Raw genomic sequence first — 10314 nt, forward strand, 5'->3', positions numbered from 1 at the left:
TTTCTTTTGTTGTACCATATTTGCTTCTTAAAAAGTAACACTGATTGTATTATGGGATAGTGAAATAAATGCAAAATTAATCATTTATTTTAACAGGGGACATGTCTATCACCTAAGTGTGTTTAGGCAACATTCAATCAGAATACTTTTCTCAAACTGAATAGAGGCTTTTCATGTTCATATCTATCACTCTAGAATTGGCCTTTATAGCGACTCCAGGTGCTGCTGCACAAACCACTGACCACCTCTAAGCGCTTTATCTATTGTCTCTCGAGACAAGGAGGCCAAAAGGAAGGAAGGAACTTGCCATTGGATAATGCACTAGCAAGGAAAAAAGTATAAAAATTTCATTATCTTTAGGATACTCTGTTCTGTTCAATCTTTCTGCATCAATTTTTTGCATCTTATCTGTTCACTGATTTCTAGGCCCATGATCTGAAATTCACTCAAACTTCTCTGCCTCCTTTTCTCCTTTTACTACCCTTAAAACCCACATCTTTGACTAAGCTTTTGGTCACTGCCCCCTAAGAATTCCTTTATTGACTCAGTGTCCATTTTAATCTGGTTACACCACTCTGCAGAACCTTGGGACTTTTTAATATGTTGAAGGCATTATTAAAATGTAAGTAACTTATGTAGACATAACCAGCATTTCACTTGGATTGAGGGAAATAACTCCTAAGCAGGTGAAACTTGAAGGTAGCTACAGGTGTTGATGGAACAAGGTTAATTTTTAAGGGGGAATTTGGGACCATTCTCTTTCTGCATCCTTAGTTTAGAGATACAGCACTGAAACAGGCCCTTCGGCCCACCGAGTCTGTGCCGAACATCAACCACCCATTTATACTAATCCTACACTAATCCCATATTCCTACCAAACATCCCCACCTGTCCCTATATTTCCCTACCACCTACCTATACTAGTGACAATTTATAATGGCCAATTTACTTATCAACCTGCAAGTCTTTTGGCTTGTGGGAGGAAACCGGAGCACCCGGAGAAAACCCATGCAGACACAGGGAGAACTTGCAAACTCCACACAGGCAGTACCCGGAATCGAACCCGGGTCCCTAGAGCTGTGAGGCTGCGGTGCTAACCACTGCGCCACTGTGCTGCCCAGTGGCAGACCCAGCCCAGGAAACATCTTTATTTGATACTTTATTAATCGTGCACAGTGATTTTTTTTAAACATGTAAGAAACATTTGCTCAATTTTATTGAAAACTACTTTTTGCCATTTGTCAATTTAAAGAAGACTTCTTTCTCCCTGTAGCAACATATATTAATGGAGGAAGAAAACATTCACTTTTATTTTTAAATTCCAAATTGAAAGTAGGGGATTATTCCAATCTGGAATGCATGCAGGGATATTTAGAATTTACATACTTCTTCCAATCCATAACCTAATAGTCCCTACAGCAACAGGAGATACATTAGAGGGAGGACAGGAGCATGCTCCCTGAAAAAAATGTAATTTTTACTTCAAAATTTTTAGCACATTTAATAAGTTTATTTTTAGAGTTGATATTTTAGTATTTAAAAGCAATGTAAAAGTGGGTTTGCAATACTCCAGTCAGGCTTGAGCTGGCTCAACAAACAATACCCCTTCTCACACTCCCTTTCTTAATTCTTGTCCCTCCCTACTCCTTGAGACTCTTCTCTCCACCACTCACCAGTTCACAGAGGCACACTCTCTCCTTCATTAACAGGTATTGTTCAACTACAACAACCATTTCTATTTATAGAGCACCTTTAACACAGTATCGCTGGACAGGAGCATTCTGAAACAAAATGAGATATTGGAACAGGTGATCAGAAGCTTGGTCAAGGGTAGGTTTTAAGAAGTGCCTTAAAGGAGGAAATGGAGGCAGAAGGGTTTAGGGATGGGATGCAAGTGCTTAGGCAGTTGAAGTCACGGCTGCCACAGGTGGAGTAATTGTAATTGGGGATCACGAGGCTAGAATTTGAGTGTAGCAATCTGAGGATTGTTATCTACATATGAGGAGCCGGTACACAGAGGAATTTGAAAAGTGCGATGTTGCCAGTCCAGGAGCCAATGTAGGTCAGCAAGCATAGGTGAACAGGGCTTGATGCAAATTAAAATATGGGCAGCAAAGGTTTGATGAGCTTGGGTTTATGTAGGGTTGTAGATAGGATGCCTACCAGGAAAGCATTGGAATAGTGAAAGTGCATGGTAACAAAGGCATGGTGAGATACTCTCCCAAACCATCTCAGTTCAGCAGCCTCAGTCTTTCAGTTTAGAGGCATAGATAACCAGATGTGGTTCCTTAGTACCCAGTTTTTCAGTGCTACGAGTGCCATTTTGGCTCTGGAATGCACCCTTCTGGAGTGAGCTGGGCTGGGTACCATTTTACTGATGCAGTGTGGGCAGATTGTGAATTAATCAGTGATTGATTTGATGCCAGCATTGCCATTTTGGAGCTCAATGCTCCAGCTCACCCTGTCTCTTAAACTCACACAGCTGAGAATGTCTTCAGCTGTTTAGAGGGTTCATCAACTACTTAACAGGTTAGTCACTGATTGATTGATTTCCATAGGCACTGCAATTGTAGAAGTGTTTGGTGGTTTCTAATTCTTTGAAGTTGCTGAAGCCTATAGGGAGTGGTGTGGCGCTTGCTGAAGGACTTGGTCCTGACTTCAAGGCTTCTGCACAACTATTTGCTCACTGACATGGGTGCAGTAGTATGTATTCCCCTTGGACCAACCAAATGGGCCAATTGAGCAGAGGTGATGCAGAGCAGGACCATGCTGCTGAAAGAGGGAAGACGAAAAGAATTTGAGGGGAAGGGCCCTCAACCCGTTTTCCCTCTAAGCTGCGTGACTGTGCAGCAACCCCAAAGTTTCCACACAGTCTATGTATTTAAGTTACTGTGCATGTGTAGCTATGCAAAAAAAAAAAAATGTAAAAGGGCCACGTACTCACAAAAATATTAGATGGTGTGTTGGTCTCAGCAGGAGGCCATATCCACCCTGGATGTTCAGGAAGCAATTTCCCCTACCTGAACCACAACGAGGAACAGTGTATCAGCACTTCAGTAAGGATGTACTTGCTGAAGTCTGCTGCAGCCACAACTGCAAGCTCAGAGCAAAGTGAGGATGGCATTGCCAGTGCCAATGGTAAGCATAGCCATGAACTTTTATGCATTGGGCTCCTTGCAGACTGGAGCAGGCAATATTTGCGACATCTCCCAGTTTGGAATCCACTGTTGCTTAAGGGAGGTCACTGAGGCTCTGTATTCCAAGCAAGCTCTATTGCTGTCACTCAGCCAACTTCATATCTGTGCTGCCACTGTTCCTTTTTATACCATGAATTTCACCTTTGCTGGTGAGCCTCTTCTGTGGTACTTTATCAAATGCCTTTTGGATGTCCATGTTCACATCAACTGCATTCCCTCATCAACCCTCTCTGTTACCTCATCAAAAAAACTCGTTAGGTAGACACAATTTGCCTTTTAAGTTTGTGCTGGCTTTCCTTAATTAATCCACATTTGTCCAAGTGACTGTTAATTTTATTCCAGATTATTGTTTCTAAAGTTTTCCCACCACCGTGGTTAAACTGACTACCCTATAGTTGCTGAGTTTATCCTTACACCCTTTTTTTTCTAGTTCTCTGCATCACCCCTGTATCTAAGGAAGATTGAAAAATTATGGCCAGAATCTCCACCGTTTCCATCCTTACTTCACTCAGCATCTTCCAATGCATCCGGGCCTGATGATTTATCAACTTTAAGTTGTCGGCCTTTCCAATATCACCTGTTCACCAATTTTTATCCCATCCAATATTTCAATTACCTCCTCTTATACTATGACTTTGGCAGCATCTTCTTCCTTGATAAGACCGATATAAAGTATTCATTTAGTGCATCAGCATGCCCTCTCCCTCCCTGCATAGATTTCCTTTTTGGTCCCACCCCTCCTCTTACTACCCTTTTACTGTTTATGTGCCTATAAAAGACTTTTGGATTCCCTTTTATGTTAGCTGCCAGTCTCTTGTCATACTCTCTTTGCCTCTCTTATTTCCTTTTTCACATCCCCTCTGAACTTTCTATATTCATACTGGTTCTCATTTGTATTATCAACCTGACATCTGTCATACACACCCTTTTTCTGCTTCATCTTATTCTCTCTTTTGTTATCCAGGGAGTTCTGGCTTTGCTTACCCTACCCTTTTCATAGGAAATACCTCCACTGTACCAGAACAATCTTTTTTTAAAGGCAGTTGGCTATGGCAGGAAACAGAGAGTAACAGTGAACAGTTGTTTTTTGGACAGTTGGAAGGTATATAGTGGGATTCCCTAGGGGTCAGTTCTTGGGCCAGTTCTTGTTGTTCAGTGCTTTTCTTGATTTATATATTAATGACCTAGACTCGGGTGTGAAGGGCACAATTTCAAAATTTGCAATGATACAAAACTTGGAAATATGAACTGAGGAAGCTACGGATAGACTTCAAGAGGACATGCACAGGTTTGTGGAATGGGTGGACACATGGCAGATGAAATTTAATGCAGAGAAGTACAGTGGCACAGTGGTTAGCACCGCAGCCTCACAGCTCCAGCGACCCGGGTTCGATTCTGGGTACTGCCTGTGTGGAGTTTGCAAGTTCTCCCTGTGACCGCGTGGGTTTTCACCGGGTGCTCCGGTTTCCTCCCACAGCCAAAGACTTGCAGGTTGATAGGTAAATTGGCCATTGTAAATTGCCCCTAGTATAGGTAGGTGGTAGGGGAATTAAGGGAAGGTAGGAACATGGGATTAATGTAGGACTAGTATAAATAGGTGGTTGATGGTCGGCACAGACTCGGTGGGCCGAAGGGCCTGTTTCAGTGCTGTATCTCTAAAATAAAAAATAAATAAAAGTGATACATTTTGGTACAGAGAATGAGGAGAGGCAATACAAAATAAAGGATGCAATTCTGAAATGGTGCAGGAGCAGAGGGACCTGGGGGTTTTTGTGCACAAATCATTGAAGGTGACAGGGCAATTTGAGAAAGGTATATGGGATCCTAGGCTTTATAAATAAAGGCACGGAGCACAAAAGCAAAAAGGTTATGATGAACCTTTATGAAAAAAACTGGATTGGTCTCGACTGGAGTATTGTACCCAATTCTGGGCACTGCACTTTAGGAAGGGTGTGAAGGATTTAGAGAGTGTGCAGAAGAGGTTTACAAGTTGGTTCTCGGGATGAGGGACTTCAGTGACGTTAATGGCAGGAGAGGTTGGGGTTGTTCTCTTTAGAGAAAAGAAGTTTGAGAGGTGATTTGACAGAGGTCTTCAAAATCACATGTCTGGACAGATTAGATAGAGTAGAAGCTGTTCCCATTGGTGGAAGGGTCGAGAACGAGAGCACACACATTTAAGGTGATTGGCAAAGGAACCAACAGTGACATGAGGAAAAATGTTTTTACACAGTAAGTGGTTAGGGTCTGGAATGCACTGCCTGAGAGTGTGGTGGAGGCAGATTCAAATTCAATTGTGGTTTTCAACAGGGAACTGGATAAGTACCTGACAGAAAAAAATTTGCAGGACTAGAGGGAAAGGGCAGGGGAGTGGGGCTAGCTAAATTGCTCTTGCAGAGAACCAGCATAGACATGACAAGCTGAATGGCCTCCTGTGCTGCAACCATTCTATGAGAGCTGAATACATATTATTCCCTCTTGCCAAACAGAAGCAGGCAGAGGAAGTACATGTTTTCATAAGGATTGCAGGCTTCCCTATGGTGCAGGGTGCCAGTGACTGCAGGCAAGTCGTTTTGTGGGTGCTGTATGTCAACCTGAGATATACTGCAACCGAAAGGGCTTCCACTCCATATATCCAGCTGTATACAATCATATTCCGCATGTCATGCAGGTCAATGCCAAGTATCCTGGCAGCACTATCGATGTCTTCGTTCTGCAATAGTTTGCTGTGCCATCTGCATTTAAGCCAGCATAACATACCACAGAGTGGCTACTGGGTAACAATAGCTATTCTTTGACAACAATGACTCATGCCTCTGTTGTGCAACCCATGCACACATGGTCAGCATATGTACAATGAAGGTCATACTGCAACATAAAATGTAACAGAGCAGACCACTGGTATGTTCAATCAAGGCTTCTGCCACCTGGACTGCTCTGGAGGAGCACTGCAATACTTGGCAGAGCGCGTGTCAAGATTCATGATAGTCTGCTGCATCCTGTACAATGTCACCATCATGAGGACACAGATTTTGCCACCAGCTTTACAATGACCAGATGAGGAGCAGGAAGAGGCAACCAACACAACCTCTTTCTTGCTGGGATATCCATGAACAACTCATCCAACTGTGATATCAGTAAACACATAGTAATCAGGGAGGGGGATTGTGATATACTTGATCAAACTGGCAGTGTAAAGGAAGAAGTATTTGTTGTATTAACGGACTTAAAGGTGGGTAAATCCCCAGGCCCAGATGAGATGTGTCCCAGGCTGTTACGTGAGGCAAGGGAGGAGATAGCAGGGGCTCTGACATAAATTTTCAGATCCTCTCTGGTCACAGGAGAGGTGCCAGAGGAATGGAGGACAGCGAATGTGGTACCATTATTCAAGAAGGGTAGCAGGGATAAACCAGGTAATTACAGGCCGGTGATCAATGGTAGGGAAATTATTGGAAAAAATTCTGAGAGACAGGATTAATCTCCACTTGGAGAGGCCAGGGATAGTCAGCATGGTTTTGTCAGGGGGAGATCGTGTCTAACAAATTTGATTGAATTTTTCAAGGCAGTAACTAGGTGTGTAGATGAGGGTAAAGCAGTTGATGTAGTCTACATGGACTTCAGTAAAGCTTTTGATAAGGTCCGCATGGGAGATTGGTGAAGAAAGTAAAAGCCCATGGGATCCAGGGTAATTTGGCAAATTGGATTCAAAATTGGCTTCGTGGCAGGAGGCAGAGGATGATGGTAAAGGGTTGTTTTTGTGAATGGAGCCCTGTGACCAGTGGGGTACTACAGGTATCGGTGCTGGGATCCTTACTGTTTGTAGTGTACATTAATGATTTAGACATGAATATAGGAGGTATGATCAGTAAGTTTGCAGATGACATGAAAATTGGTGGTGTCATAAATAGTGAGGAGGAAAGCCTTAGACTACAGGACAATATAGATAGGCTGGTAAGATGGGTGGAGCAGTGGCAAATGGAATTTAATCTTGAGAAGTGTGAGGTGATGCACTTTGGGAGGTCTAACAAGGCATTGGAATATACAACGGATGGCAGGACCCTAGGGAGTACAGAGGGACCTTGGGGTGCTTGTCCATAGATCACTGAAGGCAGCAGCACAGGTAGATAAGGTGGTTAGGAAGACATATGGGATACTTGCCTTTATTAGCTGAGGCATAGAATATAAGAGCAGGGAGGTTATGATGGAGATGTATAAAATGCTAGTTAGGCCACAACTAGAATACTGCGTACAGCTCTGTTCAGCACACTATCGGAAGGATGTGATTGCATTGGGGAGGGTACAGAGGAGGTTCACCAGGATGTTGCCTGGGCTGGTGCATTTCAGTTATGAAGAGAGACTGGATAGGCTGGGGTTGTTTTCCTTGGAGCAGAGAAGGCTGAGGGGGGAACCTGATTGAGGTATACAAAATTATGAGGGGCATTGATAGGATAGATAGGAAGAAACTTTTCCCCTTAGCGAAGAGGTCAATAAACTAGGGGACATTGATTTAAGGTAAGGGGCAGAAGGTTTAGAGGGGAGTTGAGGAAATATTTTTTCACCCAGAGGGTGGTTGGAATCTGGAATGCACTGTCTGAAGAGGTGGTAGAGGCAGGAACACTCATGACATTCAAGAAGTATTTAGATGAACACTTGCAACGCCATAACATACAAGACTATGGGCCAAGTGCAGGGAAATGGGATTAGTTAGGATGGGTGCTTGATGGTCGGCGCAGGAGCGTTGAGCCGAAAGGCCTGTTTCTGTGCTGTAAAACTCTATGACGCTATGAGAACCCTAATTCCTCATTCATCAACAGTCCCACACCTTACCTTCCCTTTGTTACTGACCATCACAGCATATGCTTTGGCATAACACAGTAATAAAAGCCAAAACAAAATAAAAATTCCAACGAAACTATAGCATATTGCATACAAATGGCAACTAATAATCTTGTGCACTCTCTTAGTAATTGTTTTCCGTGTGTCTTCATCTTAGTGCTGCTATGCTATGCTACCCCCCAGTAGCTACAGTATGGCTGGCGGAAGGCTGCTGATTTTCAGTGGGGAGACTGCACTGGCCTTGGAAGATGCCCTGAAGCATCGCTGGGCCTTGAGGGCCCAACTTCAGACTGCACCATCTTGGCATGGAAGGCAGCAGACGTGGCTGACAGTAAATAGCAAGAACAGTAGTGGGAGAAAGAATGTGTCATTCTGAGAGAACACAGCAGATGCCTGCTCCACAGATGGAAGTGTGTCAATGAGTACAGTGCAATTTGTTCGGGTGATGAGGTTGTCATGGTTGAATCGCTGGCAGCGTATGCAAGCTGAGATGTGGGTATGAGGCTTGCAGCAGTGCTAGGTTCGTGAGGGTAAAGCTACGTATGTTAGGTGTTGGTACTGATTGATAAAGAGATTGTTGGTAGGTCAGTATTGGAGATGTGGTGCACTGAGCAGTGAGTGAGGCCAGTGGTGCAGTTGGTGGGATATGGCAGGTGATGATGCATTGACTGACCTTGACTGCTTGTGTGAGGTCATTCAATTTTATTGTGGCATTGCATCCAGATCCTCGATGTTAGACTCCTGGCAGCTGGTTTCACTGCCTTCACAAATTTTGTCTGGAGGGCCTCCTGGACCCCTGTGGATAGATCATATCTCTCCTCCACCAAAGCACCCAGTGCAGCATCAGTGTACCTTGGATCTCTCCAGTTGTACTCTTCTTTCTGCTCAGATTTTCTTCCACAAATAGTTCCAGCACCTGCTCCAGTCAGAAGACACATCCCCTTTAAGAGGCACAGGTTGGCTTAAGTGATGCTAACCTCACACAAACTTGGGCTCTGTGCTGAAGCATGCAGCCACACAACAGCACATTTAGCACTAGCTGCCTACAGCAACCATGCAAATTAGCAGACAGCACAAAGTTGGCGTGCATCAGAAACAACGGTCGCTAGTTAATCGAGCCAATTTTGAGGCTATTGAATTTTGCCCACGTTACTTTTTGCTCCATTTCTCCCTCTTGCCCCCCCTACTCATATTGGCTCCTACCTTTGACCCACAATTCATACAGGCATTATGAATTCAGTTCACATAGGCACTCTCACCTACCCTCAGTGTACTACCCCAGCTCCTGCTGTTACATAGGAAGATAGGAACAGGAATAGGCCATTCAGCCCCTCAAGCCTGTCCCGCCATTCAATGAGAGCATAGCTGATCCGCAGCCCAAATCCATATACCTGTCTTTGGCCCATATCTCTTAATATCATTGCTTAACAAAAATCTATGTGTTCCTACCCATGCAATGAATTGGATACCACTGCATGCTGGGACTGTCCATTCCTGGTATTACAAGAGTTTATGTCCACACAGTGAAGTCTTTGGAACAATACTTTTAAAATCTAGGAGCAGCACTGTATTTCCAGCGCCAACACAGACAATTGCTCGAGAATGCTGATGTCCGCATGAAATAAATAGCTGATTTGGGTGCACATCTCACAATTTTACCTATCTGTTTTTATCATCCGTGAAGTACAATGTTATTTATTTCCCTTGTTTTGTGTAATATTTTGTCCATATTACATTTCATGTTACTGTTCTGCCCATCTACATTATTTATATGTAGGTATCTGACTGTTGCCTCAAATTCAACTTTCCTTCCTTTAAATTTAAGTTTGCATTGAGGCTCTGAATCCACATTGGATTTCTATTACCAATATAACAAAGGATATACATATACATCCTACCACACAACTGTCCCCATCAACTTTACAAAAACTGAATAGAGTTCTAATACTAAGGTCTTTCAACAGTAATAAAAATTACCACTCCTGATAAATGCTATGTCATTCGTGTGGGAAAAACTGCCATCATTCTCCAATATATATCTGTTCCAAATGTAGACAACAGGACAAGAAATCCTCCATGAATGCTATTTTGTATTGGCGAACAAAAAGCAGCCTGGAGATAAATGGAGGCAAGATACAACGTGCTGAAGCCCCCAACAACTCCCCACCTCCCCCCACCCTATGTGGGAAAATTGACTGTTCGCTATTAGACATAACTGAAGGTGCCACCCCAATTATGAACTCACTATGTGGATGTATAAAAATACAAGTTGGAGGCCATACAA

This window comes from Heterodontus francisci, chromosome 10, assembly GCF_036365525.1.
Source record: "Heterodontus francisci isolate sHetFra1 chromosome 10, sHetFra1.hap1, whole genome shotgun sequence".
Lineage (NCBI taxonomy): Eukaryota > Metazoa > Chordata > Chondrichthyes > Heterodontiformes > Heterodontidae > Heterodontus > Heterodontus francisci.